This window comes from Pseudophryne corroboree, assembly GCF_028390025.1.
Source record: "Pseudophryne corroboree isolate aPseCor3 chromosome 8 unlocalized genomic scaffold, aPseCor3.hap2 SUPER_8_unloc_2, whole genome shotgun sequence".
NCBI lineage: Eukaryota > Metazoa > Chordata > Amphibia > Anura > Myobatrachidae > Pseudophryne > Pseudophryne corroboree.
The window spans coordinates 68,504-92,428 of NW_026967620.1; the positions used below are offsets into that span (position 1 = coordinate 68,504).

Consider the following 23,925-nt stretch of genomic DNA (forward strand, 5'->3'; position numbering starts at 1 on the left):
TCCCCCACCTCCAGTGTGAGTATCTCCATTCAACATCACAGGGGAGCCTGTCTACCACATTGTGGTGTTAGTTGCATATGTTAGTACATATGTGATCAGCATCGCTGCGGTAGGGGGCGAGGAGCAGCATTGTATTTTAATACATCCCACCCTCTCTGTCAGAATGCCAGCATAGGGCGCTCAGGTGCGATCTCCCTGACAGCAGCAGCATGGGCTCCCAGCGCATGGGACACACACAGAGACGCAGAGTGCGATGGCGTGTGCTGAATGACGATGCAGGGGGAGGTGATGGTGTGCTGAATGACGATGCAGGGGGAGGTGATGGTGTGCTGAATGATGATGCATGGGGAGGTGATGGTGTGCTGAATGATGATGCAGGGGGAGGTGATGGTGTGCTGATGATGCAGGGGGAGGTGATGGTGTGCTGAATGATGATGCAGGGGGAGGTGATGGTGTGCTGAATGATGATGCATGGGGAGGTGATGGTGTGCTGAATGACGACGCAGGGGGAGGTGATGGTGTGCTGAATGACGACGCAGGGGGAGGTGATGGTGTGCTGAATGATGACGCAGGGAGAGGTGATGGTGTGCTGAATGATGATGCAGGGGGAGGTAATGGTGTGCTGAATGATGACGCAGGGGGAGGTGATGGTGTGCTGAATGATGACGCAGGGGGAGGTGATGGTGTGCTGAATGATGATGCAGGGGGAGGTGATGGTGTGCTGAATGATGATGCAGGGGGAGGTGATGGTGTGCTGAATGATGACGCAGGGGGAGGTGATGGTGTGCTGAATGATGACGCAGGGGGAGGTGATGGTGTGCTGAATGATGACGCAGGGGGAGGTGATGGTGTGCTGAATGATGATGCAGGGGGAGGTGATGGTGTGCTGAATGATGATGCAGGGGGAGGTAATGGTGTGCTGAATGATGACGCAGGGGGAGGTGATGGTGTGCTGAATGATGACGCAGGGGGAGGTGATGGTGTGCTGAATGATGATGCAGGGGGAGGTGATGGTGTGCTGAATGATGATGCAGGGGGAGGTGATGGTGTGCTGAATGATTACGCAGGGGGAGGTGATGGTGTGCTGAATGACGACGCAGGGGGAGGTGATGGTGTGCTGAATGATGATGCATGGGGAGGTGATGGTGTGCTGAATGATGATACAGGGGGAGGTGATGGTGTGCTGAATGATGTACGGGAGGTGATGGTGTGGCTGAGAAATGACACAAGAGAGATGATGGTGTGGCTGAGAGACGCTGGGGGCAGGGTGTGACACAGGGGGCAGGATGTGGTCTTGTTGAACCACTGTTGCATGATGCTGACCTTGTTAATATTCCTTCACATACAGGCATCTTCTGGATGATGGGATCTCCTACAAGAATACTGATTACCGACTGAAGACGCCGTCTGCCTCAGAGGATACAGTTCTTCAGAGGTTCCATATCATGAGAAACCATCATACAGGTACGCTGCATGTTGAATTGAAAAGAATGTTCCCATTGGCACATGAAAAGGGTTGCGTGCCATGTTGCCACGCCCCATTTTCAGTGGCCACGCCCCTTCTGTTATGTGACCATGCCCATTTTTTTCCAGCACGCGCACACAATTTCTTTATAAGGCATTTGATTTCTTTTTTGGGGGGGGGCATTCTAAATTTTTTCCCTGGGCTCCAAAAACCCTAGTTACGCCTCTGGTGAATAAATTCCATGCGCATGTGCGTGGTGTCTACTCTGTGGAGAGAGGGACTGGGGGCGGTGCCAGCAGCTCCCACAGTGACAAAAACAGGTGTGGCTCACGGGCACAGCATTTCCCACAAAGCCACACCCCGTCATGAGGCCACGCCCCCAAGTGCAGTGGTGCAGATTTCAGTTTACAAGAACGCGGAAGGTAAGACAATGCAGACTTGTGTGTATCCCGCATTTACACCTCCTTATAACTGAAAAGATGGAACAGTGGAGAGGAAAAGCATGTAAATACAGGGTGAGCACAGTAGGTGTGGGTTCATGTAAATGTGGGTAAGGGTGGGTTCATGTAAATGTGGGTAAGGGTGGGTTCATGCAAATGCGGGTAAGGGTGGGTTCATGCAAATGCAGCTAAGGGTGGGTTCATGCAAATGCGGCTAAGGTTGGTTCATGCAAATGCAGCTAAGGGTGGGTTCATGCAAATGCAGCTAAGGGTGGGTTCATGTAAATGCGGGTAAGGGTGGGTTCATGCAAATGCGGGTAAGGGTGGGTTCATGCAAATGCAGGTAAGGGTGGGTTCATGCAAATGCAGCTAAGGGTGGGTTCATGTAAATGCGGGTAAGGGTGGGTTCATGCAAATGAGGCTCTTGTATACCTGCAGAAAATAAGAATTTACTTACCGATAATTCTATTTCTCGTAGTCCGTAGTGGATGCTGGGGAATCCGTCAGGACCATGGGGATTATACCAAAGCTCCCAAACGGGCGGGAGAGTGCGGATGACTCTGCAGCACCGAATGAGAGAACTCCAGGTCCTCCTCAGCCAGGGTATCAAATTTGTAGAATTTTGCAAACGTGTTTGCCCCTGACCAAGTAGCAGCTCGGCAAAGTTGTAAAGCCGAGACCCCTCGGGCAGCCGCCCAAGATGAGCCCACCTTCCTTGTGGAATGGGCTTTTACAGATTTAGGCTGCGGTAGTCCCACCGCAGAATGCGCCAGCTGAATAGTGCTACAAATCCAGCGCGCTATAGTCTGCTTAGAAGCAGGAGCACCCAGCTTGGTGGGTGCATACAGGATAAACAGCGAGTCAGTCTTTCTGACTCCAGCCGTCCTGGAAACATACATTTTCAGGGCCCTGACTACGTCCAGCAACTTGGAATCCTCCAAGTCCCTAGTAGCCGCAGGCACCACAATAGGTTGGTTCAAGTGAAAAGCTGAGACCACCTTTGGGAGAAACTGAGGACGAGTCCTCAATTCTGCTCTATCCATACGGAAAATCAGATAAGGGCTTTTACAAGACAAAGCCGCCAATTCTGAAACCCGCCTATGGAAAAGCTCTTTCTACAGAGGAGTGCCCGCCTCCATAGGAGACCTATGTGGCTGTGCTGTGTACAACAGCATGACCACTTTCCACGTGAGATATTTTAAATCCACAGTCTTAAGTGGTTCGAACCAATGTGATTTCAAGAATGCCAAAACCACATTGGGATCGCAAGGTGCCACTGGGGGCACAAAAGGGGGCTGAATATGCAGTACTCCTTTGACAAAAGTCTGACCTTCAGGCAGTGAAGCCAGTTCTTTCTGGAAGAAAATCGACAGCGCCGAAATCTGTACCTTTATGGACCCCAATTTGAGGCCCAACGTCACCCCTGCTTGCAGGAAGTGCAGGAATCGACCCAGTTGAAATTCCTCCGTCGGGGCCTTCCTGGCCTCACACCAAGCAACATATTTTCGTCAAATGCGGTGATAATGTCTTGCGGTGACATCCTTCCTGGCTTTGATCAGGGTAGGGAATACCCTTTTCCTTCAGGATCCGGTGTTCAACCACCATGCCGTCAAACGCAGCCACGGTAAGTCTTGGAACAGACAGGGTCCCTGCTGCAGCAGGTCTTGTCTGAGCGGCAGAGGCCAAGGGTCCTCTGTAAGCATCTCTTGAAGTTCCGGGTACCAAGCTCTTCTTGGCCAATCCGGAACCACGAGTATGGTTTTCACTCCTCGCCTTCTTATTATTCTCAGTACCTTGGGTACGAGAGGTAGAGGAGGAAACACATAAACCGACTGGTACACCCATGGTGTCACTACAGCGTCCACCGCTATCGCCTGAGGGTCTCTTGACCAGGCGCAATATCTTTTTCAACTTCTTGTTGAGGCGGGACGCCATCATGTCTACCTGTGGTTTTTCCCACCGGTTGACCAGCATTTGGAAAACTTCTGGATGAAGTCCCCATTCTCCCGGGTGGAGGTCGTGCCTGCTGAGGAAGTCTGCTTCCCAGTTGTCCACTCCCGGAATGAACACTGCTGTCAGTGCTAACACACGATTCTCTGCCCATAGGAGAATCCTTGTGGCTTCTGCCATTGCCCTCCTGCTTCTTGTGCCGCCCAGTCTGTTTACATGGGCGACCGCCGTGATGTTGTCCGACTGGATCAGCACCGGCCAGTTCCGAAGCAGGGGTCTTGCCTGACTTAGGGCATTGTAAATAGCCCCTAGCTCCAGAATATTTATGTGAAGCGAAATCTCCTGATTTAACCACAGTCCTTGGAAATTTCTTCCCTGTGTGACTGCCCCCCAGCCCCGAAGGCTGGCATCCGTGGTTACCAGGACCCAGTCCTGTATTCCGAATCTGCGGCCCTCTAGTAGATGAGCCCTCTGCAGCCACCACAGCAGCGACACCCTGGTTCTTGCCAACAGGGTTATCCGCTGTTGCATCTGGAGATAGGACCCGGACCATTTGTCCAACCGGTCCCACTGGAAAGTCCTTGCGTGGAACCTTCCGAACGGAATGGCCTCGTACGAAGCTACCATTTTTCCCAGGACTCGTGTGCATTGATGTACCGACACTTGTCCCGGTTTTAGGATGTCTCTGACTAGAGATGACAACTCCTCGGCTTTTTCCACCGGAAGAAACACTCTTTTCTGGTCTGTGTCCAGAATCATTCCCAGGAACAGAAGACGTGTCGTCGGGACCAGCTGTGACTTTGGAATATTGAGAATCCAGCCGTGCTGTTGTAGCACTTCCCGAGAAAGTGCTACCCCCACTATCAACTGTTCCTTGGACCTCGCCTTTATCAGGAGATCGTCCAAGTACGGGGTAATGGAAACTCCTTTCTTGCGAAGGGGTATCATCATTTCGGCCATTACCTTGGTAAAGACCCTCGGTGCCGTGGACAACCCAAACGGCAGCGTCTGGAACTGATAGTGACAGTCCTGTACCACACATCTGAGATACTCCTGGTGAGGAGGGTAAATGGGGACATGCAGGTACGCATCCTTGATGTCCAGGAGACCCTGTAATCCCCCTCGTCCAGGCTCGTAATAACCGCCCTGAGCGATTCCATCTTGAACTTGAATCTTCTGATATAAAAAATTCAAGTATTTAAATTTTAAGATGGGTCTCGCCGAACCGTTCTGTTTCGGTACCACAACCATTGTGGAATAGTAACCCTTTCCTTGCTGAAGGAGGGGCACCTTGACAATCACTTGTTGTGATTATAGTGTTGAATAGCCACCAACACCGCCTCCCTGGCCGAGGGAGGTGCCGGTAAGGCAGATTTTAGGAAACGGCGGGGGGGAGAACGTCTCGAACTCCAGCCTGTACCCCTGAGATACTACTTGAAGGACCCAGGGATCCATGTGAGAGAGCCCACTGGCGCTGAAATTTCTGAGACGGGCCCCCACCGTACCCGGGTCCTCCTGAGCAGCCCCAGCGTCATGCTGTGGACTTACCGGACGCAGGGAGGACTTCTGCTCTTGGGAACTAGCTGTGTCCTGCATCTTTTTCCTCTACCTTTGCCGCTCGGCAGAAAGGATGAGCCTCTAGCCCTCTTGCTTTTCTGGGGTCGAAAGGACTGTACTTGATGGTACGGTGCTATCTTTTGTTGTGGGGTAGCCTGTGGCAAAAAAGTCGATTTCCCAGCAGAAGCTGTGGAAACGAGGTCTGAAAGACCATCCCCAAACAGTTTTACCCCCTTATAGGGCAAAACTTCCATGTGCCGATTCGAGTCGGCATCGCCTAACCATTGCCGAGTCCATAACCCCCGTCTGGCGGCAATGGACCTAGCGCTTATTTTTGATGCCAGCCGGCAAATATCCCTCTGTGCATCACGCATGTATAAGACCACGTCTTTTATATGCTCTATTGTCAGCAAAATATTGTCCTTATCCATAGTTATTTCCCGACAGGGAATCTGACCACGCAGCGGGAGCACTGCACATCCATGCCGAAGCAATGGCTGGTTGCAATATAATGCCCGAGTGTGTGACTATATCTTTTAGGGTAACCACCTGCTTTCTATCAGCAGGTTCCTTCAGGGTGGCCGTATCCGGAGACGGTAGTGCCACCTTTTCTGATAAGCATGTAAGCGCTGTATCTACCCTATGGGGTGTTTCCCAACGTGACCTATCCTCTGGCGGGAAAGGGTACGCTGCCAATAACCGTTTAGAAATTATCAATTTCTTATCGGGGGAAATCCATGCTTCCTCACACACCTCATTTAATTTCTCAGATGCAGGAAAAACTACTGGTAGTTTTCTCTCACCAACATAATACCCTTTTATGTGGTACCTGGGGTATTATCATAAATGTGTAAAACATTTTTCATTGCCTCAATCATGTAACGGGTGGACCTATTTTGGAGGGTACACTAGTCTCATCGTCGTCGACACTGGAGTCGGTATCCGTGTCGACATCTGTGTCTGCCATCTGAGGTAGCGGGCGTTTTTAGAGCCCCCCATGACATTTGAGATGCTAGAACAGGCCCAAGCTGAGTAGCCGGCTGTTCTGTGTCGTCGACCTTTTGTGTAAGGAGTTGACACTTTCATGTAATCCTTCCATAAGTCCAACCACACCGGTGTCGACCCCGCAGGGGGTGACATCACATTTACAGGCATTCGCTCCGCCTCCACATCATTATCCACCTCATACATGTCGACACAGCCGTACCGACACACAGCACACACACAGGGAATGCTCTGACAGAGGACAGGACCCCACAAAGCCCTTTGGGGAGACATAGGGAGAGTATGCCAGCACACACCAGGGCGCTATATATCACAGGGATATCACCTATAAAGAGTGTTTTCCCTTATAGCTGCCTATATATATATATTTTATACTGCGCCTAAATTGTGCCCCCCCTCTCTTTTTAACCCTTTCTGTAGTGTATTGACTGCAGGGGAGAGCCAGGGAGCTTCCCTCCTGCGGAGCTGTGAGGGAAAAATGGTGCCAGTGTGCTGAAGGAGATAGCTCCGCCCATTTTTCGCGGACTTTCTCCCGCATTTTTATGGATTCTGGCAGGGGTTAAAAAGCACCTATATAGCCTCTGGGGCTATATATGGTGCCTGTTTGCCAGCCAAGGTGTCAGTATTGCTGCTCAGGGCACCCCCCCCAGTGCCCTGCACCCATCAGTGACCGCAGTGTGTGGTGTGCATGAGGAGCAATGGCGCACAGCTGCAGTGCTGTGCGCTACCTTGGAGAAGACAGAAGTCTTCAGCTGCCGAGTTTCTGGACCTCTTCTTGCTTCTGGCTCTGTAAGGGGGACGGCGGCGCGGCTCCGGGAACGGACGACGAGATCGGTGCCTGTGTTCGAACCCTCTGGAGCTAATGGTGTCCAGTAGCCTAAGAAGCCCAAGCTACCACCACTTAGGTAGGTTTGCTTCTTCTCCCCTTAGTCCCTCGATGCAGTGAGCCTGTTGCCAGCAGGTCTCACTGAAAATAAAAAACCTAACAAACACTTTCTTTCTAGGAGCTCAGGAGAGCCCCTAGTGTGCATCCAGCTCAGCCGGGCACAGAGGTCTAACTGAGGTTTGGAGGAGGGTCATAGGGGGAGGAGCCAGTGCACACCAGATAGTCCTAAATCTTTCTTTAGAGTGCCCAGTCTCCTGCGGAGCCCGTCTATTCCCCATGGTCCTTATGGAGTCCCCAGCATCCACTAGGACGTCAGAGAAAAGGGAGTTATAATTATATAATTATCCTGTACTTGGACGATCGCCTTATAAAGGCGAGGTCCAGGGAGCAGTTGTTGGTCGGAGTAGCACTATCTCGGGAAGTGCTACAACAGCACGGCTGGATTCTGAATATTCCAAAGTCGCAGCTGGTTCCTACGACGCGTCTACTGTTCCTGGGTATGGTTCTGGACACAGAACAGAAAAAAAGTGTTTCTCCCGGAGGAGAAGGCCAAGGAGTTGTCATCTCTAGTCAGAGACCTCCTAAAACAAATACAGGTGTCGGTGCATCAATGCACGCGAGTCCTGGGAAAGATGGTAGCTTCTTACGAAGAAATTCCATTCGGCAGGTTCCATGCAAGGATCTTCCAGTGGGATCTGTTGGACAAGTGGTCCGGCTTGCATCTTCAGATGCATCGGCTGATAACCCTGTCTCCAGGGGCCAGGGTGTCGCTGTTGGGGTGGCTGCAGAGTGCTCATCTTCTAGAGGGCCGCAGATTCGGCATACAGGACTTGGTCCTGGTGACCACGGATGCCAGCCTTCGAGGCTGGGGGGCAGTCACACAGGGAAGAAACTTCCAAGGACTATGGTCGAGTCAGGAGACTTCCCTACACATAAATATTCTGGAACTATGGGCCATTTACAATGCCCTAAGTCAGGCAAGACCCCTGCTTCAACACCAGCCGGTGCTGATCCAGTCAGACAACATCACGGCGGTCGCCCATGTAAACCAACAGGGCGGCACAAGAAGCAGGATGGCGATGGCAGAAGCCACAAGGATTTTCCGATGGGCGGAAAATCATGTGTTAGCACTGTCAGCAGTGTTCATTCCCGGAGTGGACAACTGGGAAGCAGACTTTCTCAGCAGGCACGACCTCCACCCGGGAGAGTGGGGACTTCATCCAGAAGTCTTCCAAATGATTGTACACCATTGGGAAAGGCCACAGGTGGACATGATGGCGTCCCGCCTCAACAAAAAGCTATAAAAGATATTGCGCCAGGTCAAGGGACCCTCAGGCGATAGCTGTGGACGCTCTGGTAACACCGTGGGTGTACCAGTCGGTGTATGTGTTCCTTCCTCTGCCTCTCATACCCAAGGTACTGAAAATATTAGGAGTAAGAACTATACTCATGGTTCCCGATTGGCCAAGAAAAGCTTGGTACCCAGAACTTCATGAAATGATCTCAGAGGACCCATGGCCTCTGCCGCTCAGACAGGACCTGCTGCAACAGGGGCCCTGTCTGTTCCAAGACTTACCGAGGCTGCGTTTGACGGCATGGCGGTTGAACACCGGATCCTAAAGGAAAAAGGCATTCCGGAGGAAGTCATTCCTACGCTGATTAAGGCTAGGAAAGATGTGACCGCAAAACATTATCACCGCATACGGCAAAAATATGTTGCTTGGTGTAAGGCCAGGAAGGCCCCAACGGAGGAATTTCAACTGGTTCGATTTCTGCACTTCCTACAGTCAGGAGTGACTATGGGCCTAAAATTGGGTTCCATTAAGGTCCAGATTTCGGCTCTGTACATTTTCTTCCAAAAAGAACTGGCTTCACTGCCTGAAGTTCAGACTTTTGTTAAGGGAGTGCTGCATATTCAGCCCCCGTTTGTGCCTCCAGTGGCACCATGGGATCTCAACGTGGTGTTGGATTTCCTGAAGTCGCATTGGTTTGAGCCACTTAAATCCGTAGAGCTAAAATAGCTCAGGTGGAAAGTGGTCATGCTGTTGGCCTTGGCGTCGGCCAGGCGTGTATCAGAATTGGCGGCTTTGTCATGCAAAAGCCCTTATCTGATTTTTCATATGGATAAGGGCGGAATTGAGGACTCAATCCCAATTCCTTCCTAAGGTGGTATCAGCTTTTCATGTGAACCAACCTATTGTGGTGCCTGCGGCTACTTGGGACTTGGAGGACTCCAAGTTACTGGACGTAGTCAGGGCCCTGAAAATATATGTTTCCAGGACGGCTGGAGTCAGGAAAACTGACTCGCTATTTATCCTGTATGCACCCAACAAGCTGGGTGCTCCTGCTTCAAAGCAGACTATTGCTCGCTGGATCTGTAGCACGATTCAGCTTGCACATTCTGCGGCTGGACTGCCACATCTTAAATCAGTGAAAGCCCATTCCACGAGGAAGGTGGGCTCCTCTTGGGCGGCTACTCGAGGGGTCTCGGCTTTACAACTTTGCCGAGCAGCTACTTGGTCGGGGTCAAACACATTTGCTAAATTCTACAAGTTTGATACCCTGGCTGAGGAGGACCTAGAGTTTGCTCATTCGGTGCTGCAGAGTCATCCGCACTCTCCCGCCATTTGGGAGCTTTGGTATAATCCCCATGGTCCTTACGGAGTCCCAGCATCCACTTAGGACGTCAGAGAAAATAAGATTTTACTCACCGGTAAATCTATTTCTCGTAGTCCGTAGTGGATGCTGGGCGCCCATCCCAAGTGCGGATTGTCTGCAATACTTGTATATAGTTATTGTTTAACTAAAGGGTTATTGTTGAGCCATCTGTTGAGAGGCTCAGTTATATTTCATACTGTTAACTGGGTATAGTATCACGAGTTATACAGTGTGATTGGTGTGGCTGGTATGAGTCTTACCCGGGATTCAAAATCCTTCCTTATTGTGTCAGCTCTTCCGGGCACAGTATCCTAACTGAGGTCTGGAGGAGGGTCATAGAGGGAGGAGCCAGTGCACACCAGGTAGTCCTAAAGCTTTCTTTAGTTGTGCCCAGTCTCCTGCGGAGCCTCTATTCCCCATGGTCCTTACGGAGGCCCAGCATCCACTACAGACTACGAGAAATAGATTTACCGGTGAGTAAAATCTTATTTTAATCACACCACTTACATAACACTTCTGTGCTTCTTATTAACCCTTATTAACTCTCACCTGTGTGCTGACCTGGGGTAGCCGACCTGTGCCGACGTTATGGGTTCCTGCACCCCGGACACATACCTAGTATTAGGGACCCCCCAGTGACGGAGAGGCCTTGTCGATCGGCCTGGGGGCTTAACCCTATATCTGCAGATATACGCAACCAAGATCTCCGTATTATCTGACTATTATGTAGTAATAAATTTTCACTCGGTGTGCATTAGGGAACCATTGTTTTTTCCTACACAGAATTACCCCTCCCTTTTAGCACCTGAGTGACATCACTATCTGATTGAGCAGCTCACCATTTTTTGTATCATATTTTAACCTCCACATTTTTGTTCTCCATTTTTTAATGTGAGGAATTATATGCCAGTATCAATAGCAATGGCCTACTACTATATTTACTGCGCACAACTAAAATGCACCACAGGTATAGAATGTAGATGGATAGTATACTTGACGACACAGAGGTAGGTACAGCAGTGGCCTTCCGTACCGTACTGCTATATATATACTGGTGGTCACTGTGTCAGCAAAACTCTGCACTGTACTCCTCCTAAATAATATTATACTGGTGGCCCCGACTCCCCAGTCCCCACAATAAAGCAGCACACTGAGCACAGATATGGAGTGTTTTTCAGGCAGACAACTTAAACTGGTGGTCACTGTCAGCAAAACTCTGCACTGTACTCCTGCTATATAATACAGCTGCACCCCAGTCCCCACAATTAAGCAGTGTGAGCACAGATATATGCAGCACACTGAGCACAGATATGAACGGATAAAACTGGTGGTCACTGATCAGCAAAACTCTGCACTGTACTCCTCGTATATTAATATAAAGCTGCTTCCGAGTCCCCACAATGATATAAGCAAGCACAAATATTTGCATCAACTCAACAATGAATAAACGGAGAGGATGCCAGCCACGTCCTCTCCCTAACATTTCCAATGCACGAGTGAAAATGGCGGCGACGCGCGGCTGCTTATATAGAATCCGAATCTCGCGAGAATCCGAAAGCGGGATGATGACGTTCGGGTGCGCTCGGGTTAACCGAGCCATACGGGAGAATCCGAGTATGGCTCGGACCCGTGTAAGAAGGGTGAAGTTCGGGGAGGTTCGGTTTCCGAGAAACCGAACCCGCTCATCACTACATCTCGTCCCCTTCCCAGTGAATGGGCGTGGCAGCCTGGAGGCCTAATAGTGGAAAGTACCTGGCCCCTCCCCCATAGTAATCAGCTGTATCTCCCCTTTTGGAACTCTCATTAAGGAGATCATTTTACAGTTGTCAGGTATGCTCAACTTGCCCCTGACTCTAAGGAGTCTATTCATCATCACTTCATTTATACAAAAGCAGATGAAAATTAACATTTATTTTACACACACTTCTTAAAATTAAGTCAGAGCCATTGAGATGGCGTACTGCTCCTGAATCTGGTCACAAGCTGCAGTTTACACAGCAGCTTATACAGGAAAAGGATCTTTTCAGATCCCTTCCCACTGCCAATGGCTGCCTGAGCCACTCCTGGGGCAACGCCATCCAATCTCCCTCTGCGGCACCTGAAGTCATCAATCCAATTAGAGTATCACCTTATATTATACACTTTAGAACCCGCTGGTGCTAAAGTGATTGGAGCACACCCAATCAGTGGCACACACTCTTGCCTGGACACTTGCTGGAGCTGCACAGTGTATGGAGCACACCTGACACACACTGCTGTGACTCCTGCAGCCGTGACCCCCGCTGCTGTGACCCCAGCTGCTGTGACCCCCACTGCTGTGACCCCTGCTGCTGTGACTCCAGCTGCCGTGACCCCCGCTGCTGTGACTCCTGCAGCTAAGCTGCTGTGACCCCTGCTACTCCAAGGTCATATTTATGGTGGCAGGCGTAGGATGGGAACTTTTACATATATGCAGTATTGCTGAATGTTACTAGATAGCAACCGGTGGTAATAATCTGAACCCCATTCTTCTCACTCTGTTACTTCTTTATCTGCAGGTGGATTTAGGCAGAGCACCCTCATTAAACCAGAACATGATCGATTTCTTCATCCCTTTTCTGCCACTGGAGCGTCACCATGTGGAAATGTGCAGCAAGGAAGAGCTACGACGGGATGGGCAGCAGGAGGATAGAAATATAATAGACAGAGTGGCAGATATGCTACAGTATGACCCAAAGGAATACAAATTATTTTCTGGCATTGGCTGCAAGCATGTTCCATCGAGAGTGACCCTGGTACTCAAGCCCTGCCACCTGACTACTCCACCCGGCTGCCAGTCACAGATTACACATGAGCATTGTCACTAGTCAGTTGCAGTAATGTAAAGGTTACTCTAACACAGTTTCTGGGACATTTTGGACAAGCGCTCCCAGGAGAGTGGACAACCTCCTGCATCCTGCCCACTTCTCAGATAAAGTGGGCGCGAGGCGCGATGACAGAATTAGCGATGAATTGATTCATTGTGGCCCCAAATCCTGTAATGTGATGACGGGTATCGTGATGTCCCCCAGACTCTGGGCCTAATTCAGACCTCATCGCTGCAGCAAACTTTTTCTCTAATGGGCAAAACCATGTGCACTGCAGGGGGGGGGGCAGATATAACATGTGCAGAGAGAGATAGATTTGGGTGTGGTGTGTTCAAACTGAAATCTAAATTGCAGTGTAAAAATAAAGCAGCCACTATTTTCCCTACACAGAAACAATATAACCCACCCAAATCTAACTCTCTCTGGACATGTAATATCTGCCCCTCTGCAGTGCGCATGGTTTTTCCCATTAGAGAAGGATTTTGCTGCTGTGATCAGGTCTGAATTAGGCGGGTCATTCCGAGTTGATCGCTCGCTTGCTACTCTTAGCAGCCGTGCAAACGCATAGTCGCCGCCCACGGGGGAGTGTATTTTCGCTTTGCGCGTGTGTGCGAACACTTGTACAGCCGAGCAGGACAAAAAAGTTTTTTGCAGTTCTCAGTAGCTCTGGACTTACTCAGCCCTTGCGATCACTTCAGTCTTTTTGGTCCCAGAATTGACGTCAGACACCCGCCCTGCAAACGCTTGGACATGCCTACGTTTTCCCAAACACTCCCTGAAAACAGTCAGTTGACACCCATAAATGCCCTCTTCCTGTCAATCCCCTTGCGATTGGCTGTACGAATGGATTCTTTGTTAAAGCCATCACCCAGCAAAGATCCGCTTTGTACCCGTACGACGCGTGTGCGCATTGCAGAGCATACGCATGCGCAGTAGTAACCTGTTCGCTGCGCTGCAAAAAACAGCAGAGAGCGATCAAATCTGAATGACCCCCTAGGCCCTTTATCCTGTCTGTTACCACCCAGTCCATGTTTTACTGCTGTTTGTTCACAATTGTAAAGCATTACAGATTATGCCAGTGCTATATAATTGAATATGGCCATATATGTTTGCTGAGCTCTACCTTGAAGAAGGTTCTCCAGAAGGACCGAAACGTTGATGATGTGTGAATAAAGTTACACTTAACCTGTTTAATGCTGAGTGACCTCTCTGCCATTCACTATAACATTGTGACCTGGCCAGGATTCATTGGGAAAGCACCCCCATAGTTGTGACGAGGATCTGTGAGTGCAAGCATACATACACATACATATCTTATGCTACAGGAACGCAGTTCAATACTATATTTCCAGAAATCAGAAGATCCCTCACTGGCTGGACTTTCACCTTAGGGATAACAAACTAATGCCAGGAGTCCCTCTCCAGAAACAATTGCGAATTAGTAGCCCATAAGCTACTATAGGGTAACACCATCTGTAGAGGGCACTATCCTGTCGATGGCAAGCCTCGGAATGCTTTACGGTTATCCCCTGAAAAATAAGATTTTACTCACCGGTAAATCTATTTCTCGTAGTCCGTAGTGGATGCTGGGAACTCCGAAAGGACCATGGGGAATAGCGGCTCCGCAGGAGACTGGGCACAACTAAAGAAAGCTTTAGGTCACCTGGTGTGCACTGGCTCCTCCCACTATGACCCTCCTCCAAGCCTCAGTTAGGATACTGTGCCCGGACGAGCTGACATAATAAGGAAGGATTTTGAATCCCGGGTAAGACTCATACCAGCCACACCAATCACACCGTATAACTCGTGATACTATACCCAGTTAACAGTATGAAATACAACTGAGCCTCTCAACAGATGGCTCAACAATAACCCTTTAGTTAACAATAACTATGTACCAGTATTGCAGACAATCCGCACTTGGGATGGGCGCCCAGCATCCACTACGGACTACGAGAAATAGATTTACCGGTGAGTAAAATCTTATTTTCTCTGACGTCCTAGTGGATGCTGGGAACTCCAAAAGGACCATGGGGATTATACCAAAGCTCCCAAACGGGCGGGAGAGTGCGGATGACTCTGCAGCACCGAATGAGAGAACTCCAGGTCCTCCTCAGCTAGGGTATCAATTTTGTAGAATTTAGCAAACGTGTTTGCCCCTGACCAAGTAGCAGCTCGGCAAAGTTGTAAAGCCGAGGCCCCTCGGGCAGCCGCCCAAGATAAGCCCACTTTCCTCGTGGAGTGGGCTTTTACTGATTTAGGCTGCGGCAGTCCAGCTGCAGAATGCGCCAGCTGAATTGTGTTACAAATCCAGCGAGCAATAGTCTGCCTAGAAGCAGGAGCACCCAGTTTGTTGGGTGCATACAGGATAAACAGCGAGTCAGTTCTCCTGACTCCAGCCGTCCTGGAAAAATAATTTTTCAAGGCCCTGACTACGTCCAGTAACTTGGAATCCTCCAAGTCCCTAGGTGCCGCAGGCACTACAATAGGTTGGTTCAAGTGAAAAGCTGATACCACCTTAGGGAGAAACTGGGGACGAGTCCTCAATTCTGCCCTATCCATATGGAAAATCAGATAAGGGCTTTTATATGACAAAGCCGCCAATTCTCATACACGCCTGGCCGAAGCCAAGGCCAATAACATGACCACTTTCCACGTAAGATATTTTAGATCCACGGTTTTTCGTGGCTCAAACCAATGTGATTTTAAGAAACTCAACACCACGTTGAGATCCCAAGGTGCCACTGGAGGCACAAACAGGGGCTGAATATGCAGCACTCCTTTTACAATGTCTGAACTTCAGGTACTGAAGCTAGTTCTTTTTGGAAGAAAATCGACAGAGCCGAGATCTCTATCTTAATGGAGCCTAATTTTAGGCCCATAGTCACTCCTGCTTGTAGGAAATGCAGAAATCGACCTAGTTGAAATTCCTCTGTTGGGGCCTTTTTGGCCTCACACCAAGCAACATATTTCCGCCATATGCGGTGATAATGTTTTGCAGTTACATCTTTCCTGGCTTGAATCAGCGTAGGAATGACTTCCTCCGGAATGCCCTTTTCCTTTAGGATCCGGCGTTCAACCGCCATGCCGTCAAAACGCAGCCGCGGTAAGTCTTGGAACAGACAGGGCCCCTGCTGCTGCAGGTCCTGTCTGAGCGGCAGAGGCCATGGGTCCTCTGATATAATTTCTTGAAGTTCTGGGTACCAAGCTCTTCTTGGCCAATCCGGAACCACGAGTATCGTTCTTACTACTCGCCTTCTTATTATTCTCAGTACCTTTGGTATGAGAGGCAGAGGGGGGAACACATAAACCGACTGGTACACCCACGGTGTTACCAGAGCGTCCCCAGCTATCGCCTGAGGGTCCCTTGACCTGGCGCAATATCTTTTATAGCTTTTTGTTGAGGCGGGACGCCATCATGTCCACCTGTGGCCTTTCCCAATGGTGTACAATCCTTTGGAAGACTTCTGGATGAAGTCCCCACTCTCCCGGGTGGAGGTCGTGTCTGCTGAGAAGATCTCCTTCCCAGTTGTCCACTCCGGGAATGAACACTGCTGACAGTGCTAACACATGATTTTCCGCCCATCGGAGAATCCTTGTGGCTTCTGCCATCGCCATCCTGCTTCTTGTGCCGCCCTGTTGGTTTACATGGGCGACTGCCGTGATGTTGTCTGATTGGATCAGTACCGGCTGGTTTTGAAGCAGAGGCCTTGCCTGATTCAGGGCATTGTAAATGGCCCTCAGTTCCAGAATATTTATGTGTAGGGAAGTCACCTGACTTGACCAAAGTCCCTGGAAGCTTCTTCCCTGTGTGACTGCCCCCCAGCCTCAAAGGCTGGCATCCATGGTCACTAGGACCTAGTCCTGTATGCCGAACCTGCGGCCCTCTTGAAGATGGGCACTCTGCAGCCACCACAGTAGAGATACCCTGGTCCTTGGAGACAGGGTTATCAGCCGATGCATCTGAAGATGTGATCCGGACCACTTGTCCACCAGGTTCCACTGAAAAGTTCTTGCATGGAACCTGCCGAATGGGATTGCTTCGTAGGAAGCTACCATTTTTCCCAGAACTCGCGTGCAATGATGCACCGATACCTGTTTTGGCTTCAGGAGGTCTCTGACTAGAGATGACAGCTCCTTGGCTTTCTCCTCCGGGAGAAACACTTATTTCTGGTCTGTGTCCAGAACCATCCCCAGGAACAGTAGACGTGTCGTAGGAACCAGCTGTGACTTTGGACTGTTTAGAATCCAACCGTGCTGTTGTAGCACTTTCCAAAATAGTGCTACCCCGACTAACAACTGCTCCTTGGACCTCGCCCTTATAAGGAGATTTCCAAGTACGGGATAATTAAAACTCCCTTTTTTTCGAAGGAGTATCATCATTTCGGCCATTACCTTGGTAAACACCCTCGGTGCCATGTACAGTCCAAACGGCAGTGTCTGGACTTGGTAATGGCAATCCTGTACCACAAATCTGAGGTACTCCTGGTGAGGATGGTAAATTAGGACATGCAGGTAAGCATCCTTGATGTCCCGGGATACCATGTAATCCCCCTCGTCCAGGCTTGCAATAACCGCCCTGAGCGATTCCATCTTGAACTTGAATTTTTGTTATGTATGTGTTCAAGGATTTTAAATATAAAATGGGTCACACCGAACCATGCGGTTTCGGTACCCCAAACAGTGTGGAATAGTAACCCCGTCCTTGTTGAAGTAGGGGCACCTTGAGTATTACCTGCTGGGAATACAGCTTATTAATTGCCTCTAGCACAGCCTCCCTGCCTGAGGGAGTTGTCGGCAAGGCAGATTTGAGGAAACGGCGGGGGGGGAGACATCTCGAATTCCAGCTTGTACCCCTGAAATACTACTTGAATGAAACAGGGATCCACCTGTGAGTGAGCCCACTGATCGCTGAAATTTTTGAGACGGCCCCCCACCGTACCTGGCTACACCTGTGGAGCCCCCGCGTCTTGCTGTGGACTCAGAGGAAGCGGGAGAAGAATTTTGATTCTGGGAACTGGCTGACTGGTGCAGCTTTTTCCCTCTTCCCTTGTCTCTGTACAGAAAGGAAGCGCCTTTGACCCGCTTGCTTTTCTGAAGCCGAAAGGACTGTACCTGATAATACAGTGCTTTCTTAGTCTGTGAGGAGACCTGAGGTAAAAATATTTCTTCCCAGCTGTTGCTGTGGATACGAGGTCCCAGAGACCATCCCCAAATAATTCCTCACCCTTATAAGGCAGAATCTCTATGCGCCTTTTAAAGTCAGCATCACCTGTCCAGTGACAGGTCTCTAATACCCTCCTGACAAAATGGACATTACATTCATTTTGGATGCCAGCCGGCAACATATCCCTCTGTGCATCCCTCATATAAAAGACGACGTCTTTAATATGTTCTCATGTTAGCAAACTAGTATGTTTGACAGGGTCACCAACCACGCTGCAGCAGCACGATATGCAGGTCTCAGTCTAGTTCCTGAGTGTGTAAATACAGACTTCAGGATAGCATCCTGCTTTTTATCAACAGGTACCTTCAAAGTGGCCGTTCCTAAGATGGCAGTGCCACCTTTTTTGACAACCGTGTGAGCGCCTTATCCACCCTAGGGGATATTTCCCAGCGTAACTTATCCTCTGGCGGGAAAGGGTATGCCATCAGTAACTTTTTAGAAATTACCAGTTTCTTATCGGGGGAACCCACGCTTTTCACACACTTCATTCATTTATCTGATGGGGGAACAAAACACTGCCTGCTTTTTCTCCCCAAACATAAAACCCATTTTTAGAGGTACTTGGGTTAATGTCAGAAATGTGTAACACATTTTTTATTGCCGGGATCAAGTCACGGATGTTCCTAGTGGATTGTGTATATGTCTCAACCTTGTCGACATTGGAGTCAGACTCCGTGTCGACATCTGTGACTGCCATCTGAGGGAGCGGGCGTTTTTGAACCCCTGATGGCCTTTGAGACGCCTGGGCAGGCGTGGGCTGAGAAGCCGGCTGTCTCACAGCTGTTACGTCATCCACCCTTTTATGTAAGGAGTTGACACTGTCGGTTAATACCTTCCACCTATCCATCCACTCTGGTGTCGGCCCCACAGGGGGCGACATCACATTTATCGGCATCTGCTCCGTCACCATATATGCCTCCTCATCAAACATGTCGACACAGCCGTACCGACACACCGCACACACACAGGGAATGCTCTGACTGAGGACAGGACCCCACAAAGCCCTTTGGGGAGACAGAGAGAGAGTATGCCAGCACACACCAGAGCGCTATATAATGTGGGGATTAACACTATAACTGAGTGAATTTTCCCCAAAGGCTGCTTGTATATACCATATTGCGCCTAAATTTAGTGCCCCCCCCTCTCTTTTTAACCATTTGAGCCTGAAAACTACAGGGGAGAGCCTGGGGAGCTTTCTTCCAGCTGCACTGTGAAGAGAAAATGGCGCCAGTGTGCTGAGGGAGATAGCACCGCCCCTTTTCCGCGGACTTTTCTCCCGCTTTTTTATGGATTCTGGCAGGGGTATTTATCACATATATAGCCTCTGGGGCTATATATTGTGATTGTTTTGCCAGCCAAGGTGTTTTTATTGCTTCTCAGGGCGCCCCCCCCAGCGCCCTGCACCCTCAGTGACCGGAGTGTGAAGTGTGTATGAGGAGAAATGGCGCACAGCTGCAGTGCTGTGCGCTACCTTGGTGAAGACAGATGTCTTCTGCCGCCGATTTTCCGGACCTCTTCTTGCTTCTGGCTCTGTAAGGGGGACGGCGGCGTGGCTCCGGGACCGAACACCAAGGACGGGCCTGCGGTCGATCCCTCTGGAGCTAATGGTGTCCAGTAGCCTAAGAAGCCCAAGCTAGCTGCAAGCAGGTAGGTTTGCTTCTTCTCCCCTTAGTCCCTCGGTGCAGTGAGCCTGTTGCCAGCAGGTCTCACTGAAAATAAAAAACCTAAATATATACTTTCTTATTAGAGGCTCAGGAGAGCCCCTAGTGTGCAACAGCCTCGGCCGGGCACAAAAATCTAACTGAGGCTTGGAGGAGGGTCATAGTGGGAGGAGCCAGTGCACACCAGGTGACCTAAAGCTTTCTTTAGTTGTGCCCAGTCTCCTGCGGAGCCGCTATTCCCCATGGTCCTTTCGGAGTTTCCAGCATCCACTAGGACGTCAGAGAAATGTCTGTTTTTGGGGACTATCCCACAATTATTATTTGATAAATAGGCCCCTATATATAGCCCTGCAATAACTTTTGCAAAAAAAATACATACTCTTTTGGGAGTATATTTATTAATAATCGGGAATTGTCCCAATAATTAAAATTTGTTACTGGCTCTTATAGTGGCAATAAGAAATGAAGGATCTCTGGAATGTACCACAGATCACTTGGGATACGCATCTCATGGGGATCCATCCGCTTGATACTCCACAGAAAGCTTGGTCTGAGCAAGGTTTCTGCACACTGGTTGCCCCATCATCTGACTGGAGAGCAAAAGGAGGCTAATGGATAGGCCCAGGTCTCAGCACCAACGACGTTTCGACCCTAACTGGTTAGACCAGTTGGCCTGTTTAGGACAATTCCAGACCCTGTTTTTCACCAGTTCCCTGGAGGTATGTAGAGATTTTGTACTTAGGTCATATGCCCCCTACACACACGGTGATCCGCTGCTGAGTTGCCCGATGCCCCGCCCCTCCACCCTGCTGCCTATTCTGCTTCTCCCTCTCCTGCTGCCTCAAGCTGCAAGGTCCCTGTCTCTTTACATACAGGACCTGTCTCCTCTCCAGAGAGCACAAACTTTGTCTCTCACATGAGGTAAAATCCTCTCCTCAGCTCCTGAGGTACCGCTCTCGTCAGGTACCTCTACAATCTCCTCAACTAGAGATGGCTACTGAGTGAATGTCTCAACACACTGACTCGAATCTTGTAGATGTTCTAATGATTTGAGTCAGGAAAAGCTGAAGTGTCAAGACATGATACTCACTACAGCAGCCTCTCTCCCCAGTTCACACACACTCACATACAACACAGCGCAGCCCACATGTCTTTCTGCCAAGTTCTAAGTGACTCCCATGCTCAGGATCTGCCCCCTTGTCTCTCCCCCAGGCGATGGCTCTCCTCTCCTGATGAGTCCTGAGTGACTCCTGGGATTAGGATTCGCCCCCTTGTCTCTGCTCCGAGTCCTTCTGCAGTGCGATGCATTGAAGATGAGCTAGGGATGGCCATCGGTGTGTTCACCATCGATGGTGAAACTGTGAGTGACCATCGATGGTCACTAACAAGGGCGTAGCTACCATTGGTGCAGGTAGTGTAGCTGCTATGGGGCACAGAACCGAAAGAAGCCCACCTTTCCTGTCACAGTTATATGTGTTATGCAGAAGGGAGTAGCTACCATAGGTGCAGGGACTGAAGCTACGGGGCCTGGAGCTGAGAGGGGCCACCCTCTCCTTCCCTGTCACAGTTACATGTGCTATATACATTTTACATAAGTAGATACATAAGGGCCCTTACAAACTTTTGCCTTTGTGCCTACAATACATCTAGTTATGCCCCTGGTCTTCATCATTGTGATGTGGTATAAAATGAGCGAAGGGCATTATAATGTGGCATAATATGAACTGTGGGCACTGTAATGTGGCACAATATCAAGTGGGGGCACTGTAATGTGGCATAATATGAACTGGGGCACTGTATGTCATAACAAGAGTTGGGGGTACTGTGTTATATAATGTGTACTGGCAGTACTACAATGGGAACTAGGGCATTACTATGATTCATAAAATATACTCGTGCACTACTATGGGGCATAACATTAACTAAGGCTCTACTATAGCTCAGGAAATCAACTAGGGCACCATCACAGGGCATACAATTTACAGCTGCTACAGATAGCTGTATCTCTAGAAGCATTTAAACAGGGGGCCCCTTCAACAATCTGGTTCTCTCCCATCGATGGCAAAACTATTCGACATCGTCCATAAACCATGGATGATTATGAATCATTGATGGTCGATGGCCATCCCTGAGGTGAGCCGTGAGCTGAGACACTGTGTTGAGCCACTCCACTGAGCTGAATCACATGACTCGATGCACACCAGTGTCTCAGCTTGCCTGTCTCGATCCTCAACTGCTGCCTATTGCAGGCTCCTCCCCCCTGCTCAGGGCTCATGGCAGTGATTTCTAACTGCACAGGGAGTTTCTAGAAAAGTCTCTGGCACTTTCTCTGCTCGTGTACATTTCTTATGTATATTTGCACAATAATACATTAAATATACATCTTTTAATAATAAACAGTACTTTATATTATACAGTACAAACTGTATATGTACTCTGCCTCTTTCCCATAACTCCCATTATGTGGATGGAGGTTACATACAGAGCCGTCCCTAACCAATATGATGCCCTAGGCAAGATTTTGGCTGGTGCTCCCTTGCACAGATGCTAGTTCCGCCTCTGACCCTGTACCTCTTTCCCAGCGCCATCACCCCTCACCCATACCAGTCCTCGTTTTGGTGCTCTTAACCCCTATATTTTAAATAGAAACAGTGTGCACATTCATTGCCAGCCCAAAGCGGTGGATGTTCTTGCTGGGAAGGGGTATGGCCACACAATAATACCTCTAGTTAAAATTACGCCACACAGTACTGCAACTTTATTCACATTATATCATGCAATAGTGTCTCTTATTCTCGTTACATCACACGGTTGTACCACATTACTCCTCACAGTAGTGCCCCTTATTCACATTACACCACACCATATTGCTCTTTATTCACATTAGACCACGCAGTAGTGCCCTTTCTTTACGTTACGCCACAAAGTACTGTAGTACACCTTATACACATAATGCCGCACATCAGTAATGCATTTCGTATGCAGATAGAACCACAGTCACACACAGAATATAGGCATGCTGCATATCATTTGAATCAGCAGAAGCTGCTTGTGACCCTAGGTATTCCAAATGCCCTATGCATTTGCCTAGTTTGCCTATGCCTAGGATCGGCTCTGGTTACACAGACATTAATCACCTTTAGTATGAGCAATAATACCCAGCCATCCTCTTCTACCTTTCCTATTCTCAAACTCTACCAACTGAGCAAGATTTACCAGCCCAGAATGACGTAAACGTGTTGGAATTGACGCTGCAGTATGTAATACAAACAGCGGGCGTGACACAGACATCTACAATGCAGTGACAGTGTGTTATTGCCTCTGCATCTACGTCACACCACGCAGGCGTACCAGCTGTGCCCACGCAGAGAATCGCAGGGACGCACTCACACAGACGAACGTATTGAAAATGTATTAGGCAAAAATAAGAATTTACTTACCGATAATTCTATTTCTCGAAGTCCGTAGTGGATGCTGGGGTTCCTGAAAGGACCATGGGGAATAGCGGCTCCGCAGGAGACAGGGCACAAAAAGTAAAGCTTTAGGATCAGGTGGTGTGCACTGGCTCCTCCCCCTATGACCCTCCTCCAAGCCTCAGTTAGGATACTGTGCCCGGACGAGCATACACAATAAGGAAGGATTTTGAATTCCGGGTAAGACTCATACCAGCCACACCAATCACACCGTATAACTCGTGATACTATACCCAGTTAACAGTATGATAACAGAGGAGCCTCTGTAAAGATGGCTCACTACAACAATAACCCGATTTTTGTACAATAACTATGTACAAGTATTGCAGATAATCCGCACTTGGGATGGGCGCCCAGCATCCACTACGGACTTCGAGAAATAGAATTATCGGTAAGTAAATTCTTATTTTCTCTATCGTCCTAGTGGATGCTGGGGTTCCTGAAAGGACCATGGGGATTATACCAAAGCTCCCAAACGGGCGGGAGAGTGCGGATGACCCTGCAGCACCGAATGAGAGAACTCCAGGTCCTCTTTAGCCAGGGTATCAAATTTGTAGAATTTTACAAACGTGTTCTCCCCTGACCACGTAACCTCTCGGCAGAGTTGTAATGCCGAGACCCCTCGGGCAGCCGCCCAAGATGAACCCACCTTCCTTGTGGAGTGGGCATTTACATATTTTGGCTGTGGCATACCTGCCACAGAATCTGCAAGCTGAATTGTACTACACATCCAGCTAACAATCATCTGCTTAGAAGC

General features: G+C 49.4%; 1 long non-coding RNA gene across 1 annotated transcript; it reads left to right on the plus strand.

Annotated features, from left to right (window-relative positions):
• The first annotated feature begins 1,291 nt into the window (after positions 1-1,291).
• On the plus strand, positions 1,292-14,001 carry LOC134987311 (uncharacterized). Its single transcript, XR_010192977.1, has 2 exons — positions 1,292-1,464; positions 12,499-14,001. It is a non-coding gene; the product is annotated as an uncharacterized LOC134987311 (long non-coding RNA).
• The last annotated feature ends 9,924 nt before the right edge of the window (positions 14,002-23,925 follow it).